This window comes from Medicago sativa, chromosome 3, assembly GCF_051527215.1.
Source record: "Medicago sativa cultivar Bolivia chromosome 3, Bolivia_mono, whole genome shotgun sequence".
Lineage (NCBI taxonomy): Eukaryota > Viridiplantae > Streptophyta > Magnoliopsida > Fabales > Fabaceae > Medicago > Medicago sativa.
This window is the reverse complement of record NC_140751.1, coordinates 18,721,948-18,740,275: the sequence shown is the minus strand read 5'-3', so window position 1 is coordinate 18,740,275 and position 18,328 is coordinate 18,721,948. Positions and strand designations below refer to the sequence as shown.

The 18,328-nt window shown below is 36.5% G+C and overlaps 1 non-coding gene across 1 annotated transcript; it reads right to left on the bottom strand.

The window, feature by feature from the left end:
• Nucleotides 1-2,148: 2,148 nt before the first annotated feature.
• LOC146936179 (small nucleolar RNA R71) lies at nucleotides 2,149-2,255 on the bottom strand. The gene has a single exon (XR_015033606.1). It is a non-coding gene; the product is annotated as a small nucleolar RNA R71 (small nucleolar RNA).
• Nucleotides 2,256-18,328: the final 16,073 nt, after the last annotated feature.

The following is an 18,328-nucleotide window of genomic DNA, read 5'->3' as shown; positions in this document are numbered from 1 at the left end:
CGAGCATATCTACGACTTTCAGGGTTGATTTTAGAAATTTCAAAAACGGCCAAAATGGTGGTAAAGTGATATTCCTTGTTAATTTACGGATTTTACTCGTTTTTGATCCTTTTTCTTTCAATAAAAAGGGCATAACGTGGCCTAGCCTTATCGAATTGAACCATGTAATAGTTCCTAGGTAATCTAAAGAGCATATCTACGACTTTTAGGGTTGATTTTAGAAATTTCAAAAACGGCCAAAATGGTGGTAAAGTGATATTCCTTGTTAATTTACGGATTTTACTCGTTTTTGACCCTTTTTCTTTCACTAAAAAGGGCATAAAGTGGCCTGATGAGTCATAGATAGTATTATTTATTGCCTTATTTAGTTTAGTTTTATTTTAGATTTGATTTAGTTTTATTGCATTTTATTTTATATTAGAATATTTTACTTCAAATTATGTTTTATTTTATTTTAGGAATAAATATATGGTGGAAGGTGTCTTGGAGCAAAAGAAAGAGGACTGGAGCAAAATACAGCGCAAAAATACGAAGATACGGGGCAAAAATACAATCCCCCTTACCAGAAGCTTGGCACGGCCCGTGCCAACATGTGGCACGGCCGTGCCCGTCCCCAGAACCACTTTTGCTGCTTTTTCTTCAAGGCCAAGTTACCCTGTTGCAGCTTTACCGTTTTATCCTTTTAGTTGCTTAGTTTCTAAGTCGAATGTAAAGCTATAAATAGAGTAGCTCTCCACCATAAACAATCATATTTACCTTTGTTTATTTCAATTGCTATTTTAATAAAAGTCTTTATTTTCCTTTTACTTTCTTTGCAATTTATTTTACCGTATTTCTCTCTTCTTCCTCCATGTCTACGATGAACATGAGTGAGTAGACTTCTTAGTCTTAGGATTATTGGGGAGTCTAATGACTCAATCCTAAACAAAACATGTCTAAACCCTAATTTCCATGTAACCCTAATTTCTAATCTAGATTCACCGTCTTAACGTGGATTAACAATTATCAAACTGTGGAAGCGAAAGCGGAGGGTTTGATAATCGTTAATCCATCATCCCAAACATCAATTCATAAAGCGAGAGCGGAGCTTTGATGTTGGAACAAGTGAATCTAGACAATAGTTGCAAAACAGTGAAATAGTCTTTGCAACTATTGAGACAAAGAGTAGTTTCAATCCTCTATGCATCTTCTAGTAATCATGTCAGTGAAATGGGCTTGGTTGCTAGAAGTAAACTCTCACCGGACTTTCATCGGAAAGGTGAGGGGCTAAGGGAAACCGGTCTTTAGAAATTAGTGTGTAAACCATGAAATTAGAAGTTTAGGTTTTGTCAAGTGAAGGATTAGTTATTAAGATGAACCAATGATCCTAAGACCCTTTTATTATTATTGTTTTTACCTTCAGCAATCAAACCCTTTCTAACCAACTTTCTCTCCTCTAATCATTCATTGAAAGTTAATTAAATTGACCAACTCCCTAGCGGAACGATACTCTACTTACTACTATTACTTCGATAGGCCGTGCGCTTGCGGTTTGGCTCTATCAAGTTTTTGGCGCCGTTGCCGGGGAGTTAACTAATTTGATTAGCTTTTTCTTAGTGATTAGAATTCTCTCTTCTTCTTTCTCTTTTCTTTTTATTTTTATTTTTACCTTTTTATTTTTCTGTTATCGTTAACTTCTTGGGTTCTCAACCTTGTATGCGAAGAACTAGAAATCAAGCGGTATTCATACCCGAGATCGAAAGGTTCTTACATAGAAGGAGGAGAGCAGCACAAAATAACACCGCCATGGCCAATCGCACTCTCAAAGAGTATGCAACGCCGTCTACGGCTGAGCCACAAGCTGTTATTGTGTACCCAACGGTTGAGGATGACAACTTTGAAATCAAGCCTGCCCTACTTAACTTGGTGCAGCAAAACCAATTCTCGGGATCCCCCACAGAGGATCCCAATCTTCACATCTCTGTTTTCCTACGAATTAGTGGAACCATGAAGGAGAACCAAGAGGCCGTAAGACTTCATCTCTTTCCCTTTTCCTTAAGGGATAGAGCTAGCGCTTGGTTCCATTCCCTCGAAGTCGGTTCCATTACTTCATGGGATCAGATGAGGCAAGCATTCCTTGCCCGTTTCTTTCCACCATCTAAAACCGCTAAACTTAGAGACCAAATCACACGGTTCAATCAAAAAGATGGGGAATCTCTCTATGAGGCGTGGGAGCGTTTCAAAGAAATGCTAAGACTTTGTCCCCACCATGGCCTAGAGAAGTGGCTTATAGTCCACACTTTTTATAATGGCTTGTCTTATACCACTAAGATGTCTGTTGATGCAGCTGCAGGTGGAGCACTTATGAACAAAAACTACACGGAGGCGTATGCCCTAATTGAAGACATGGCTCAAAATCATTACAAATGGACCGACGAGAGAGCCATCTCTAGTTCTTCATCCTCCAAAAAGGAGGCAGGTATACACGAAGTCTCTAACTATGATCACCTTGCTTCTAAAATTGATACACTAACTGAAAAACTTGAAAAATTCAATGTTAGTGCTATCAATTCTGCATCTACTCCTTCTTGTGAAATATGTGGTATAGCTGGTCATGCTGGTGTTGATTGCCAACTAGGTAGTGCTACTAATGGTGTTGAGCAAATGAATTATGCTCAATACAACCAAGGGATACGACAAAATCAAAATTTTTATAAAAACCAAAATCTCTATGGACAAGTAGCACCACCCGGTTATGCAAACAACCAAAGATTCACTCAAAAATCCAATTTGGAAATTTTGTTGGAAAATTCTATTGCCAACCAAAACAAACAACTCCAAGAACTTAAAAACCAAACTGGATTTCTGAATGATTCTCTTTCCAAGCTCAATACCAAGGTTGATTCTATTGCTACTCACTCTAAAATGCTTGAAACACAAATCGCCCAAATAGCCCAACAAGTGGCTACATCTTCCCAAACACCGGGAGTCTTTCCTGGTCAAACCGAAGCCAACCCCAAAGCCCAAGTTAATGTCATATCTTTTAGGGGTAGTAAATTAGGCGAAACTTTTGCTAAGGTTAAAAACATTGGGAAAGAAAATGTCAAGCCCTTAGGTGATAAAGTTGTGATAGAAGAAGCTAAACCACTTGAAGAAAACAAAACTCCATCCCCCTTAAATCCCGAAAAGCTTAAATTAGAGGGTAAATTTGAAAAATTTGTTAACATACTTAGGAAGATTTGCATTAAACTTCCCTTTGCTGAAGCTTTGTCTAGGATGCCTCTTTATGCCAAGTTTTTAAAGGAAATTTTTTCAAAGAAAAGGGCTATAGAGCATAATGAGACAATAGCCTTGGCTAAGGAAACTAGTGCAATCATCCAAGAAGCACCCCCTAAGCTTAGAGATCCAGGTAGCTTTGCCATACCATGTGAAATTGGGAATGAATCCATAAACAAAGCCTTATGTGACTTAGGAGCTAGTGTTAGTTTGCTGCCTTTGTCTCTGCTTAAAAGGATAGGGATAGGAGAGTTGAAACCTACCGAGATGGAATTAAAAATAGCTGATCGTTCTACCATGAAACTTGTAGGATTTGTCGAGGACATACCTGTTAAGATAGAGGGGATATACATCCCCACTGATTTTGTAGTCGTTGACATTGAAGAGGACGATGACGTCCCTATAATCCTAGGTAGACCGTTCCTCGCAACTGCAGGAGCCCTCATTGATGTTAAACTTGGTAGGATCGTCTTTCAAGTGAGTGATAAGATGGTAGGATTTGAGTTGGAAAACGTTATGAAAGGTCCCGCTCTTTACTCTTGTTGCATGCTTAACGATCATGTTGTGAAAGAACATTTTATAGCGCCATCTACACAACATGATATCTTTGATCCATTCTAAGGACTCTTTCTAACCGTCAAGCTAATGACATTAAAAGAGCGCTTCGTGGGAGGCAACCCACACATTTAATTGTTTTTGTTTTGTTTTTCTTTGTTTTAATTTGTTTTGTAGGTAATTGTCCAAGTATGATTCGAGAAAAATCAAGAAAATGAAAAATTTTGAAGTCCCTCTGACCAGAGTGTTGGCACGGCCCGTGCTGGATCTGGCACGGCCGTGCCAGTGTTTTTGAAGAAAAGAAGGTTGGGAGCCACAGAAAGTTGGCACGGCCCGTGCCAAGGTTGGCACGGCCGTGCCCGTGTTCTGGCCTTTTTAAACCAAATTTTTCTTCTTCTTCTCCATTCATTCTCAAACCACAAACCTCTCTCTACCTTCAAACTTCTCTCTAAACCTCCATAACCTTCAAACCTTCAAACCTCCATATCTCACTCAAATCTTCATCAATCTACTCCATTCTTTCACCAATCAATCACAAACTTCATCCAAAACAAAAATCACCAATCAAAAACAACTTTCATCCACCCAAACCCATAATTCACCAAAACCCTAATCCTTCAAAACCTAACCCAATCACCACAAAACCTCAACCAATCTCCATAACTAAACCCATAAACCTTACTTAAACATCCACCCCAACCCTAAACCAATCCTTTCCACCAAAAATCTTCCCAAACCCCAAACTTTCATACCAACCATAACCAAGGTCAAATGGCTTCAAGAAGAAGAAGTGGAAAGGAACCAGCAAGTTCTTCCGGTCCTCCCCCAAAGAAGCAAACACAAGTCAAGAATCATGGAATTCAGTTCAAAGACAACAAACAAAGGGACAGGTACAAAATTCTTACTTCTAAAACCTTACATCCCTCTAGATATCCTGATTCCTATGATTTGCAAGTGCTAGGGCTTAGAGATGATGTTTTTAGGTTGATAGGTAGGCTAGGTTGGACTGATATGCTAACACCTTTGAGGGGTTATGAGAATTTTACTTATGAATTTTTAAGCTCACTTGTTTTCACTAAAGATAAGTTGAATTTTGATAACCCTAACCATAGAGTTGTTTTCCGGTTAATGAACATTGATTATAATATGTCTCTTCAGCACTTTTGTGAAGCCTTAGGTTTTGTCAATGAGGGGTATATTCATGATCATTGGGATGATAGTCTGAAACCGGATAACTATGACCCAGCTGCCTTTTGGAACCGTATCACCGGCCTTGATAACTATGTCCCTAGAGCCAACAAAGCTAGCAACATTCACAACCCCGTACTTAGGTACCTTCAGAGGGTCATGGCTTGCACTATTTGGGGTAGAACCGAGCTAGGAAACACTAGAACCGATGAGTTGTTCATGTTATGGGCAATGCTCTATAACCACCCCGTCAACACTGGCTTTTATTTGATTGATTACCTAGACTTTGTAGCTACTAGACCAGCCGGTAGGGGAGACATAGTGGTGGGTGGCATCATTACATACATAGCTCGATGTTTTGGTGTGAGTGAGGATGAGGGGATCAAACCAATTGAGGGAAACAATAAGCTTAACCGGGAAACCCTCATTGCTATGAATTTCATTAAACATCGTCCACCACTCCATTACCAACTTAAGCTAAATGTGCCAATCGTGTTTTTATTGCCTAACCCATCTCGGACTACCACCGAGGTGGAAGAAAATTGGTTGTATGTTGATGATGTGCAGGTTCTAGAACAACAAGATGATGAAGGAGAGGGTGCTAGCTTGCACCATGATGAAGGAGAAGGTGCTAACTTGCACCAAGAGGGGCACCATGGCCATGAAGCCGATGAGCTTAACGAAAATCAAAGATGGACATGGATTCACAATGAAATCGAGAGGATGAGCACCGAGCAACAAAGGCAAGGTGTTGAGATCTCCGGCCTTCGCAATGAAGTTCAAAGGGGCAACCGTGTCAATGATGAAAATAATGAGATGCTCCGTCGGATGATGCAACACCTCCAACTTCAAGGTCCTCCTTACGGACCTCAATAAACAAATGTGAGCTTTCCTCTTCCTCTCTTCCCTTCTTCTTCTCCCTATCTCTCTCATTCTTCTACTCATCTCCTTCTTTCATCTTCTTCTACTCCTCCTTCTTCTCCTTCTTTTAATTTCTTTTTCTTTTGAATCATTGAGGACAATGCTTCCCCTAAGTGTGGGGGGGGCCTAATAAAGTGTCTAGAGTCGTAGTGTTCCCAAACTCCCTTGAACTTTATTCTTTTGTTTTGTTTTTATAGCAAGAGGCATGACTAAGTAGCTTGTTTTTAATGTAAATATGGCATAAAATTTTTGTTTTGTCTCTTCTCTAAAGGTTGTCTCTGGTACATGAAAATAGTTTCTTGTGTTTCTTATGTTCTTGCTATACCCATATCATGTTTTATTGTGAAAATCTCCAATGAGAAAAGCACCCGGTTGCAATCCTTGAGTAAATGTATGAATAGGTATTTTAAGGAACACGTTCTATCTTTAGTGTTAACTTAGACCCTTTAAAGTCTTAAGAGTAAAAGTAATATAAGTTTGTGTGGGAAAATTAATCAAATTGTTCTTAATCGTTATATTCTTTTTAATTTGTTAATGTTAAATGGGGCGGGAGAATGGCACCAACATGTGGGGGAAAGGACAATCCCTAACTTCCTAATTGTGGTGGTGACTCCCTAATTTGAACCTAAAGTGAAACAAATTCATCAATGCTAGGGGGAAAGGACAATTACATCCAAAAAGACTTCCTACGCGGAGATGAAACAAATAAATAATTTTGCAGCACTGCTTAGGGTGATTTTGAATCTAGGGGGAAAGGACAATTACATCCGAGAAGACTCCCTACGAGGATAGATAGCCCCTAAGCATCTGCAGCCCCTTGTGCTTAATTGTTATATCTGATTTAATTTTAACTCAAATTCCCATCACTCTTATATGAAATGAAGAAAGGACTTTTCTCGGTTACTTTAACACTAAGGATAGAACCTATTCCTCATAATATCTGTCTTATACAGGAGCAAGAAAAGGGTTGGACTGCACACACACACTCACTTGAGACTTGATGTTGGGTAGAATAGGTTCATGAGAAGTCTTTGAAATTGTAATTAGTGTACTTGAGGCAAGGCCTTTCTCTAGAGACTTATGTTCTTAATATTGCCATAAATCAATCTTTGTTGCTGCTATGTTTGCTGCCTTTTGCTTGAGGACAAGCAAAGATTCAAGTGTGGGGGAGTTTGATGAGTCATAGATAGTATTATTTATTGCCTTATTTAGTTTAGTTTTATTTTAGATTTGATTTAGTTTTATTGCATTTTATTTTATATTAGAATATTTTACTTCAAATTATGTTTTATTTTATTTTAGGAATAAATATATGGTGGAAGGTGTCTTGGAGCAAAAGAAAGAGGACTGGAGCAAAATACAGCGCAAAAATACGAAGATACGGGGCAAAAATACAATCCCCCTTACCAGAAGCTTGGCACGGCCCGTGCCAACATGTGGCACGGCCGTGCCCGTCCCCAGAACCACTTTTGCTGCTTTTTCTTCAAGGCCAAGTTACCCTGTTGCAGCTTTACCGTTTTATCCTTTTAGTTGCTTAGTTTCTAAGTCGAATGTAAAGCTATAAATAGAGTAGCTCTCCACCATAAACAATCATCTTTACCTTTGTTTATTTCAATTGCTATTTTAATAAAAGTCTTTATTTTCCTTTTACTTTCTTTGCAATTTATTTTACCGTATTTCTCTCTTCTTCCTCCATGTCTACGATGAACATGAGTGAGTAGACTTCTTAGTCTTAGGATTATTGGGGAGTCTAATGACTCAATCCTAAACAAAACATGTCTAAACCCTAATTTCCATGTAACCCTAATTTCTAATCTAGATTCACCGTCTTAACGTGGATTAACAATTATCAAACTGTGGAAGCGAAAGCGGAGGGTTTGATAATCGTTAATCCATCATCCCAAACATCAATTCATAAAGCGAGAGCGGAGCTTTGATGTTGGAACAATTGAATCTAGACAATAGTTGCAAAACAGTGAAATAGTCTTTGCAACTATTGAGACAAAGAGTAGTTTCAATCCTCTATGCATCTTCTAGTAATCATGTCAGTGAAATAGGCTTGGTTGCTAGAAGTAAACTCTCACCGGACTTTCATCGGAAAGGTGAGGGGCTAAGGGAAACCGGTCTTTAGAAATTAGTGTGTAAACCATGAAATTAGAAGTTTAGGTTTTGTCAAGTGAAGGATTAGTTATTAAGATGAACCAATGATCCTAAGACCCTTTTATTATTATTGTTTTTACCTTCAGCAATCAAACCCTTTCTAACCAACTTTCTCTCCTCTAATCATTCATTGAAAGTTAATTAAATTGACCAACTCCCTAGCGGAACGATACTCTACTTACTACTATTACTTCGATAGGCCGTGCGCTTGCGGTTTGGCTCTATCATGGCCTAGCCTTATCGAATCGAAGCATGTAATAGTTCCTAGGAAATCTAACGAGCATATCTATGACTTCCATGGTTGATTTTAGAATTTTTAAAAACGGCCAAAATGGGGGTTAGGTGAATTTCATTGTTAATTTTCGGATTTTACTCGTTTTTGACCCTTTTTCTTTCACTAAAAAGGGCATAAAGTGGCCTAGCCTTATCGAATTGAAACATGAAATAGTTCCTAGGAAATATAACAAGCATATCTACGACATCCACGGTTGATTTTAGAATTTTCAAAAATGGCCAAAATGGGGGTTAAGTTAATTTCCTTGTAAATTTACGAATTTTACTCGTTTTTGACCATTTTTCTTTCACTAAAAAGGTCATAAAGTGGCCTAGCCTTATCGAATCAAAGCATGTAATAGTTCCTAGGAAATCTAACGAGCATATCTACGACTTCCAAGGTTGATTTTAGAAATTTCAAAAACGGCCAAAATGGTGGTAAAGTGAATTTCCTTGTTAATTTACGGATTTTACTCGTTTTTGACCCTTTTTCTTTCACTAAAAAGGGCATAAAGTGGCATAGCCTGATCGAATTGAACCATCTAATAGTTCCTAGGAAATATAACAAGCATATCTACGACATCCACAGCTGATTTTAGAATTTTCAAAAATGGCCAAAATGGGGGTTAAGTTAATTTCCTTGTAAATATACGAAGTTTACTTGTTTTTGACCATTTTTCTTTCACTAAAAAGGTCATAAAGTGGCCTAGCCTTATCGAATCGAATCATGTAATAGTTCCTAGGAAATCTAACGAGCATATCTAAGACTTCCATGGTTGATTTTAGAAATTTCAAAAACGGCCAAAATGGTGGTAAAGTGAATTTCCTTGTTAATTTACGGATTTTACTCGTTTTTGACCCTTTTTCTTTCACTAAAAAGGGCATAAAGTGGCCTAGCCTTATCGAATTGAAACATGAAATAGTTCCTAGGAAATATAACAAGCATATCTACGACATCCACGGTTGATTTTAGAATTTTCAAAAATGGCCAAAATGGGGGTTAAGTTAATTTCCTTGTAAATTTACGAATTTTACTCGTTTTTGACCATTTTTCTTTCACTAAAAAGGTCATAAAGTGGCCTAGCCTTATCGAATCAAAGCATGTAATAGTTCCTAGGAAATCTAATGAGCATATCTACGACTTCCAAGGTTGATTTTAGAAATTTCAAAAACGGCCAAAATGGTGGTAAAGTGAATTTCCTTGTTAATTTACGGATTTTACTCGTTTTTGACCCTTTTTCTTTCACTAAAAAGGGCATAAAGTGGCATAGCCTGATCGAATTGAACCATCTAATAGTTCCTAGGAAATATAACAAGCATATCTACGACATCCACAGCTGATTTTAGAATTTTCAAAAATGGCCAAAATGGGGGTTAAGTTAATTTCCTTGTAAATATACGAAGTTTACTTGTTTTTGACCATTTTTCTTTCACTAAAAAGGTCATAAAGTGGCCTAGCCTTATCGAATCGAATCATGTAATAGTTCCTAGGAAATCTAACGAGCATATCTAAGACTTCCATGGTTGATTTTAGAAATTTCAAAAACGGCCAAAATGGTGGTAAAGTGAATTTCCTTGTTAATTTACGGATTTTACTCGTTTTTGACCCTTTTTCTTTCACTAAAAAGGGCATAAAGTGGCATAGCCTGATCGAATTGAACCATCTAATAGTTCCTAGGAAATATAACAAGCATATCTACAACATCCACAGCTGATTTTAGAATTTTCAAAAATGGCCAAAGTGGGGGTTAAGTTAATTTCCTTGTAAATATACGAAGTTTACTTGTTTTTGACCATTTTTCTTTCACTAAAAAGGTCATAAAGTGGCCTAGCCTTATCGAATCGAATCATGTAATAGTTCCTAGGAAATCTAACGAGCATATCTACGACTTCCATGGTTGATTTTAGAAATTTCAAAAACGGCCAAAATGGTGGTAAAGTGAATTTCCTTGTTAATTTACGGATTTTACTCGTTTTTGACCCTTTTTCTTTCACTAAAAAGGGCATAAAGTGGCATAGCCTGATCGAATTGAACCATCTAATAGTTCCTAGGAAATATAACAAGCATATCTACGACATCCACAGCTGATTTTAGAATTTTCAAAAATGGCCAAAATGGGGGTAAAGTTAATTTCCTTGTAAATATACGAATTTTACTTGTTTTTGACCATTTTTCTTTCACTAAAAAGGTCATAAAGTGGCCTAGCCTTATCGAATCGAATCATGTAATAGTTCCTAGGAAATCTAACGAGCATATCTACGACTTCCATGGTTGATTTTAGAAATTTCAAAAACGGCCAAAATGGTGGTAAAGTGAATTTCCTTGTTAATTTACGGATTTTACTCGTTTTTGACCCTTTTTCTTTCACTAAAAAGGGCATAAAGTGGCCTAGCCTTATCCATTGAACCATCTAATAGTTCCTAGGAAATATAACAAGCATATCTACGACATCCATGGCTGATTTTAGAATTTTCAAAAATGGCCAAAATGGGGGTAAAGTTAATTTCCTTGTAAATATACGAATTTTACTTGTTTTTGACCATTTTTCTTTCACTAAAAAGGTCATAAAGTGGCCTAGCCTTATCGAATCGAAGCATGTAATAGTTCCTAGGAATTCTAACGAGCATATCTACGACATCCACGGTTGATTTTAGAATTTTCAATAATGGCCAAAATGGGGGTTAAGTTAATTTCCTTGTAAATTTACGAATTTTACTCGTTTTTGACCATTTTTCTTTCACTAAAAAGGTCATAAAGTGGCCTAGCCTTATCGAATTGAAGCATGTAATAGTTCCTAGGTAATCTAACGAGCATATCTACGACTTTCAGGGTTGATTTTAGAAATTTCAAAAACGGCCAAAATGGTGGTAAAGTGATATTCCTTGTTAATTTACGGATTTTACTCGTTTTTGATCCTTTTTCTTTCAATAAAAAGGGCATAACGTGGCCTAGCCTTATCGAATTGAACCATGTAATAGTTCCTAGGGAATCTAAAGAGCATATCTACGACTTTTAGGGTTGATTTTAGAAATTTCAAAAACGGCCAAAATGGTGGTAAAGTGATATTCCTTGTTAATTTACGGATTTTACTCGTTTTTGACCCTTTTTCTTTCACTAAAAAGGGCATAAAGTGGCCTAGCCTTATCGAATCGAAGCATGTAATAGTTCCTAGGAAATCTAACGAGCATATCTATGACTTCCATGGTTGATTTTAGAATTTTTAAAAACGGCCAAAATGGGGGTTAGGTGAATTTCATTGTTAATTTTCGGATTTTACTCGTTTTTGACCCTTTTTCTTTCACTAAAAAGGGCATAAAGTGACCTAGCCTTATCGAATTGAAACATGAAATAGTTCCTAGGAAATATAACAAGCATATCTACGACATCCACGGTTGATTTTAGAATTTTCAAAAATGGCCAAAATGGGGGTTAAGTTAATTTCCTTGTAAATTTACGAATTTTACTCCTTTTTGACCATTTTTCTTTCACTAAAAAGGTCATAAAGTGGCCTAGCCTTATCGAATCAAAGCATGTAATAGTTCCTAGGAAATCTAACGAGCATATCTACGACTTCCAAGGTTGATTTTAGAAATTTCAAAAACGGCCAAAATGGTGGTAAAGTGAATTTCCTTGTTAATTTACGGATTTTACTCGTTTTTGATCCTTTTTCTTTCACGAAAAAGGGCATAACGTGGCCTAGCCTTATCGAATCGAAGCATGTAATGGTTCCTACGAAATCTAACGAGCATATCTATGACTTCCATGGTTGATTTTAGAATTTTCAAAAACGGCCAAAATGGGGGTTAGGTGAATTTCCTTGTTAATTTACGGATTTTACTCGTTTTTGACCCTTTTTCTTTCACTAAAAAGGGCATAAAGTGGCCAAGCCTTATCGAATCGAAGCATGTAATAGTTCGTAGGAAATCTAACGACCATATCTACGACTTCCATGGTTGATTTTAGAAATTTGAAAAACGGCCAAAATGGTGGTATAGTGATATTCCTTGTTAATTTACGGATTTTACTCGTTTTTGATCCTTTTTCTTTCACGAAAAAGGGCATAACGTGGCCTAGCCTTATCGAATCGAAGCATGTAATGGTTCCTACGAAATCTAACGAGCATATCTATGACTTCCATGGTTGATTTTAGAATTTTCAAAAACGGCCAAAATGGGGGTTAGGTGAATTTCCTTGTTAATTTACGGATTTTACTCGTTTTTGACCCTTTTTCTTTCACTAAAAAGGGCATAAAGTGGCCAAGCCTTATCGAATCGAAGCATGTAATAGTTCTTAGGAAATCTAACGACCATATCTACGACTTCCATGGTTGATTTTAGAAATTTCAAAAACGGCCAAAATGGTGGTATAGTGATATTCCTTGTTAATTTACGGATTTTACTCGTTTTTGATCCTTTTTCTTTCACTAAAAAGGGCATAACGTGGCCTAGCCTTATCGAATTGAAGCATGTAATAGTTCCTAGGAAATCTAACGAGCATATCTACGACTTCCATGGTTGATTTTAGAAATTTCAAAAACGGCCAAAATGGTGGTAAAGTGAATTTCCTTGTTAATTTACGAATTTTACTCATTTTTGACCCTTTTTCTTTCACTAAAAAGGGCATAAAGTGGCATAGCCTTATCGAATTGAACCATCTAATAGTTCCTAGGAAATATAACAAGCATATCTACGACATCCACAGCTGATTTTAGAATTTTAAAAAATGGCCAAAATGGGGGTTAAGTTAATTTCCTTGTAAATATACGAATTTTACTTGTTTTTGACCATTTTCTTTCACTAAAAAGGTCATAAAGTGGCCTAGCCTTATCGAATCGAATCATGTAATAGTTCCTAGGAAATCTAACGAGCATATCTACGACTTCCATGGTTGATTTTAGAAATTTCAAAAACGGCCAAAATGGTGGTAAAGTGAATTTCCTTGTTAATTTACGGATTTTACTCGTTTTTGACCCTTTTTCTTTCACTAAAAAGGGCATAAAGTGGCCTAGCCTTATCGAATTGAACCATCTAATAGTTCCTAGGAAATATAACAAGCATATCTACGACATCCATGGCTGATTTTAGAATTTTCAAAAATGGCCAAAATGGGGGTTAAGTTAATTTCCTTGTAAATATACGAATTTTACTTGTTTTTGACCATTTTTCTTTCACTAAAAAGGTCATAAAGTGGCCTAGCCTTATCGAATCGAAGCATGTAATAGTTCCTAGGAATTCTAACGAGCATATCTACGACATCCACGGTTGATTTTAGAATTTTCAATAATGGCCAAAATGGGGGTTAAGTTAATTTCCTTGTAAATTTACGAATTTTACTCGTTTTTGACCATTTTTCTTTCACTAAAAAGGTCATAAAGTGGCCTAGCCTTATCGAATCAAAGCATGTAATAGTTCCTAGGTAATCTAACGAGCATATCTACGACTTTCAGGGTTGATTTCAGAAATTTCAAAAACGGCCAAAATGGTGGTAAAGTGATATTCCTTGTTAATTTACGGATTTTACTCGTTTTTGATCCATTTTCTTTCACTAAAAAGGGCGTAACGTGGCCTAGCCTTATCGAATCGAAGCGTGTAATAGTTCCTAGGAATTCTAACGAGCTTATCTATGACTTCCATGGTTGATTTTAGAATTTTCAATAATGGCCAAAACGGGGGTTAGATGAATTTCCTTGTTAATTTACGGATTTTACTCGTTTTTGACCCTTTTTCTTTCACTAAAAAGGGCATAAAGTGGACTAGCCTTATCGAATCGAAGCATGTAATAGTTCCTAGGAAATCTAACGAGCATATCCATGACTTCCATGGTTGATTTTAGAATTTTTAAAAACGGCCAGAATGGGGGTTTGGTGAATTTCATTGTTAATTTACGGATTTTACTCGTTTTTGACCCTTTTGCTTTCACTAAAAAGGGCATAAAGTGGCCTAGCCTTATCGAATTGAAACATGTAATAGTTCCTAGGAAATATAACAAGCATATCTACGACATCCATGGTTGATTTTAGAATTTTCAAAAATGGCCAAAATGGGGGTTAAGTTAATTTCCTTGTAAATTTACGAATTTTACTCGTTTTTGACCATTTTTCTTTCACTAAAAAGGTCATAAAGTGGCCTAGCCTTATCGAATCAAAGCATGTAATAGTTCCTAGGAAATCTAACGAGCATATCTACGACTTCCAAGGTTGATTTTAGAAATTTCAAAAACGGCCAAAATGGTGGTAAAGTGAATTTCCTTGTTAATTTACGGATTTTACTCGTTTTTGATCCTTTTTCTTTCACGAAAAAGGGCATAACGTGGCCTAGCCTTATCGAATCGAAGCATGTAATGGTTCCTACGAAATCTAACGAGCATATCTATGACTTCCATGGTTGATTTTAGAATTTTCAAAAACGGCCAAAATGGGGGTTAGGTGAATTTCCTTGTTAATTTACGGATTTTACTCGTTTTTGACCCTTTTTCTTTCACTAAAAAGGGCATAAAGTGGCCAAGCCTTATCGAATCGAAGCATGTAATAGTTCCTAGGAAATCTAACGACCATATCTACGACTTCCAAGGTTGATTTTAGAAATTTCAAAAACGGCCAAAATGGTGGTAAAGTGAATTTCCTTGTTAATTTACGGATTTTACTCGTTTTTGATCCTTTTTCTTTCACGAAAAAGGGCATAACGTGGCCTAGCCTTATCGAATCGAAGCATGTAATGGTTCCTACGAAATCTAACGAGCATATCTATGACTTCCATGGTTGATTTTAGAATTTTCAAAAACGGCCAAAATGGGGGTTAGGTGAATTTCCTTGTTAATTTACGGATTTTACTCGTTTTTGACCCTTTTTCTTTCACTAAAAAGGGCATAAAGTGGCCAAGCCTTATCGAATCGAAGCATGTAATAGTTCGTAGGAAATCTAACGACCATATCTACGACTTCCATGGTTGATTTTAGAAATTTGAAAAACGGCCAAAATGGTGGTATAGTGATATTCCTTGTTAATTTACGGATTTTACTCGTTTTTGATCCTTTTTCTTTCACGAAAAAGGGCATAACGTGGCCTAGCCTTATCGAATCGAAGCATGTAATGGTTCCTACGAAATCTAACGAGCATATCTATGACTTCCATGGTTGATTTTAGAATTTTCAAAAACGGCCAAAATGGGGGTTAGGTGAATTTCCTTGTTAATTTACGGATTTTACTCGTTTTTGACCCTTTTTCTTTCACTAAAAAGGGCATAAAGTGGCCAAGCCTTATCGAATCGAAGCATGTAATAGTTCTTAGGAAATCTAACGACCATATCTACGACTTCCATGGTTGATTTTAGAAATTTCAAAAACGGCCAAAATGGTGGTATAGTGATATTCCTTGTTAATTTACGGATTTTACTCGTTTTTGATCCTTTTTCTTTCACTAAAAAGGGCATAACGTGGCCTAGCCTTATCGAATTGAAGCATGTAATAGTTCCTAGGAAATCTAACGAGCATATCTACGACTTCCATGGTTGATTTTAGAAATTTCAAAAACGGCCAAAATGGTGGTAAAGTGAATTTCCTTGTTAATTTACGAATTTTACTCATTTTTGACCCTTTTTCTTTCACTAAAAAGGGCATAAAGTGGCATAGCCTTATCGAATTGAACCATCTAATAGTTCCTAGGAAATATAACAAGCATATCTACGACATCCACAGCTGATTTTAGAATTTTAAAAAATGGCCAAAATGGGGGTTAAGTTAATTTCCTTGTAAATATACGAATTTTACTTGTTTTTGACCATTTTCTTTCACTAAAAAGGTCATAAAGTGGCCTAGCCTTATCGAATCGAATCATGTAATAGTTCCTAGGAAATCTAACGAGCATATCTACGACTTCCATGGTTGATTTTAGAAATTTCAAAAACGGCCAAAATGGTGGTAAAGTGAATTTCCTTGTTAATTTACGGATTTTACTCGTTTTTGACCCTTTTTCTTTCACTAAAAAGGGCATAAAGTGGCCTAGCCTTATCGAATTGAACCATCTAATAGTTCCTAGGAAATATAACAAGCATATCTACGACATCCATGGCTGATTTTAGAATTTTCAAAAATGGCCAAAATGGGGGTTAAGTTAATTTCCTTGTAAATATACGAATTTTACTTGTTTTTGACCATTTTTCTTTCACTAAAAAGGTCATAAAGTGGCCTAGCCTTATCGAATCGAAGCATGTAATAGTTCCTAGGAATTCTAACGAGCATATCTACGACATCCACGGTTGATTTTAGAATTTTCAATAATGGCCAAAATGGGGGTTAAGTTAATTTCCTTGTAAATTTACGAATTTTACTCGTTTTTGACCATTTTTCTTTCACTAAAAAGGTCATAAAGTGGCCTAGCCTTATCGAATCAAAGCATGTAATAGTTCCTAGGTAATCTAACGAGCATATCTACGACTTTCAGGGTTGATTTCAGAAATTTCAAAAACGGCCAAAATGGTGGTAAAGTGATATTCCTTGTTAATTTACGGATTTTACTCGTTTTTGATCCATTTTCTTTCACTAAAAAGGGCGTAACGTGGCCTAGCCTTATCGAATCGAAGCGTGTAATAGTTCCTAGGAATTCTAACGAGCTTATCTATGACTTCCATGGTTGATTTTAGAATTTTCAATAATGGCCAAAACGGGGGTTAGATGAATTTCCTTGTTAATTTACGGATTTTACTCGTTTTTGACCCTTTTTCTTTCACTAAAAAGGGCATAAAGTGGACTAGCCTTATCGAATCGAAGCATGTAATAGTTCCTAGGAAATCTAACGAGCATATCCATGACTTCCATGGTTGATTTTAGAATTTTTAAAAACGGCCAGAATGGGGGTTTGGTGAATTTCATTGTTAATTTACGGATTTTACTCGTTTTTGACCCTTTTGCTTTCACTAAAAAGGGCATAAAGTGGCCTAGCCTTATCGAATTGAAACATGTAATAGTTCCTAGGAAATATAACAAGCATATCTACGACATCCATGGTTGATTTTAGAATTTTCAAAAATGGCCAAAATGGGGGTTAAGTTAATTTCCTTGTAAATTTACGAATTTTACTCGTTTTTGACCATTTTTCTTTCACTAAAAAGGTCATAAAGTGGCCTAGCCTTATCGAATCAAAGCATGTAATAGTTCCTAGGAAATCTAACGAGCATATCTACGACTTCCAAGGTTGATTTTAGAAATTTCAAAAACGGCCAAAATGGTGGTAAAGTGAATTTCCTTGTTAATTTACGGATTTTACTCGTTTTTGATCCTTTTTCTTTCACGAAAAAGGGCATAACGTGGCCTAGCCTTATCGAATCGAAGCATGTAATGGTTCCTACGAAATCTAACGAGCATATCTATGACTTCCATGGTTGATTTTAGAATTTTCAAAAACGGCCAAAATGGGGGTTAGGTGAATTTCCTTGTTAATTTACGGATTTTACTCGTTTTTGACCCTTTTTCTTTCACTAAAAAGGGCATAAAGTGGCCAAGCCTTATCGAATCGAAGCATGTAATAGTTCCTAGGAAATCTAACGACCATATCTACGACTTCCATGGTTGATTTTAGAAATTTCGAAAACGGCCAAAATGGTGGTATAGTGATATTCCTTGTTAATTTACGGATTTTACTCGTTTTTGATCCTTTTTCTCTCACTAAAAAGGGCATAACGTGGCCTAGCCTTATCGAATTGAAGCATGTAATAGTTCCTAGGAAATCTAACGAGCATATCTACGACTTCCATGATTGATTTTAGAAATTTCAAAAACGGCCAAAATGGTGGTAAAGTGAATTTCCTTGTTAATTTACGAATTTTACTCATTTTTCACCCTTTTTCTTTCACTAAAAAGGGCATAAAGTGGCATAGCCTTATCGAATTGAACCATCTAATAGTTCCTAGTAACTATAACAAGCATATCTACGACATCCACAGCTGATTTTAGAATTTTCAAAAATGGCCAAAATGGGGGTTA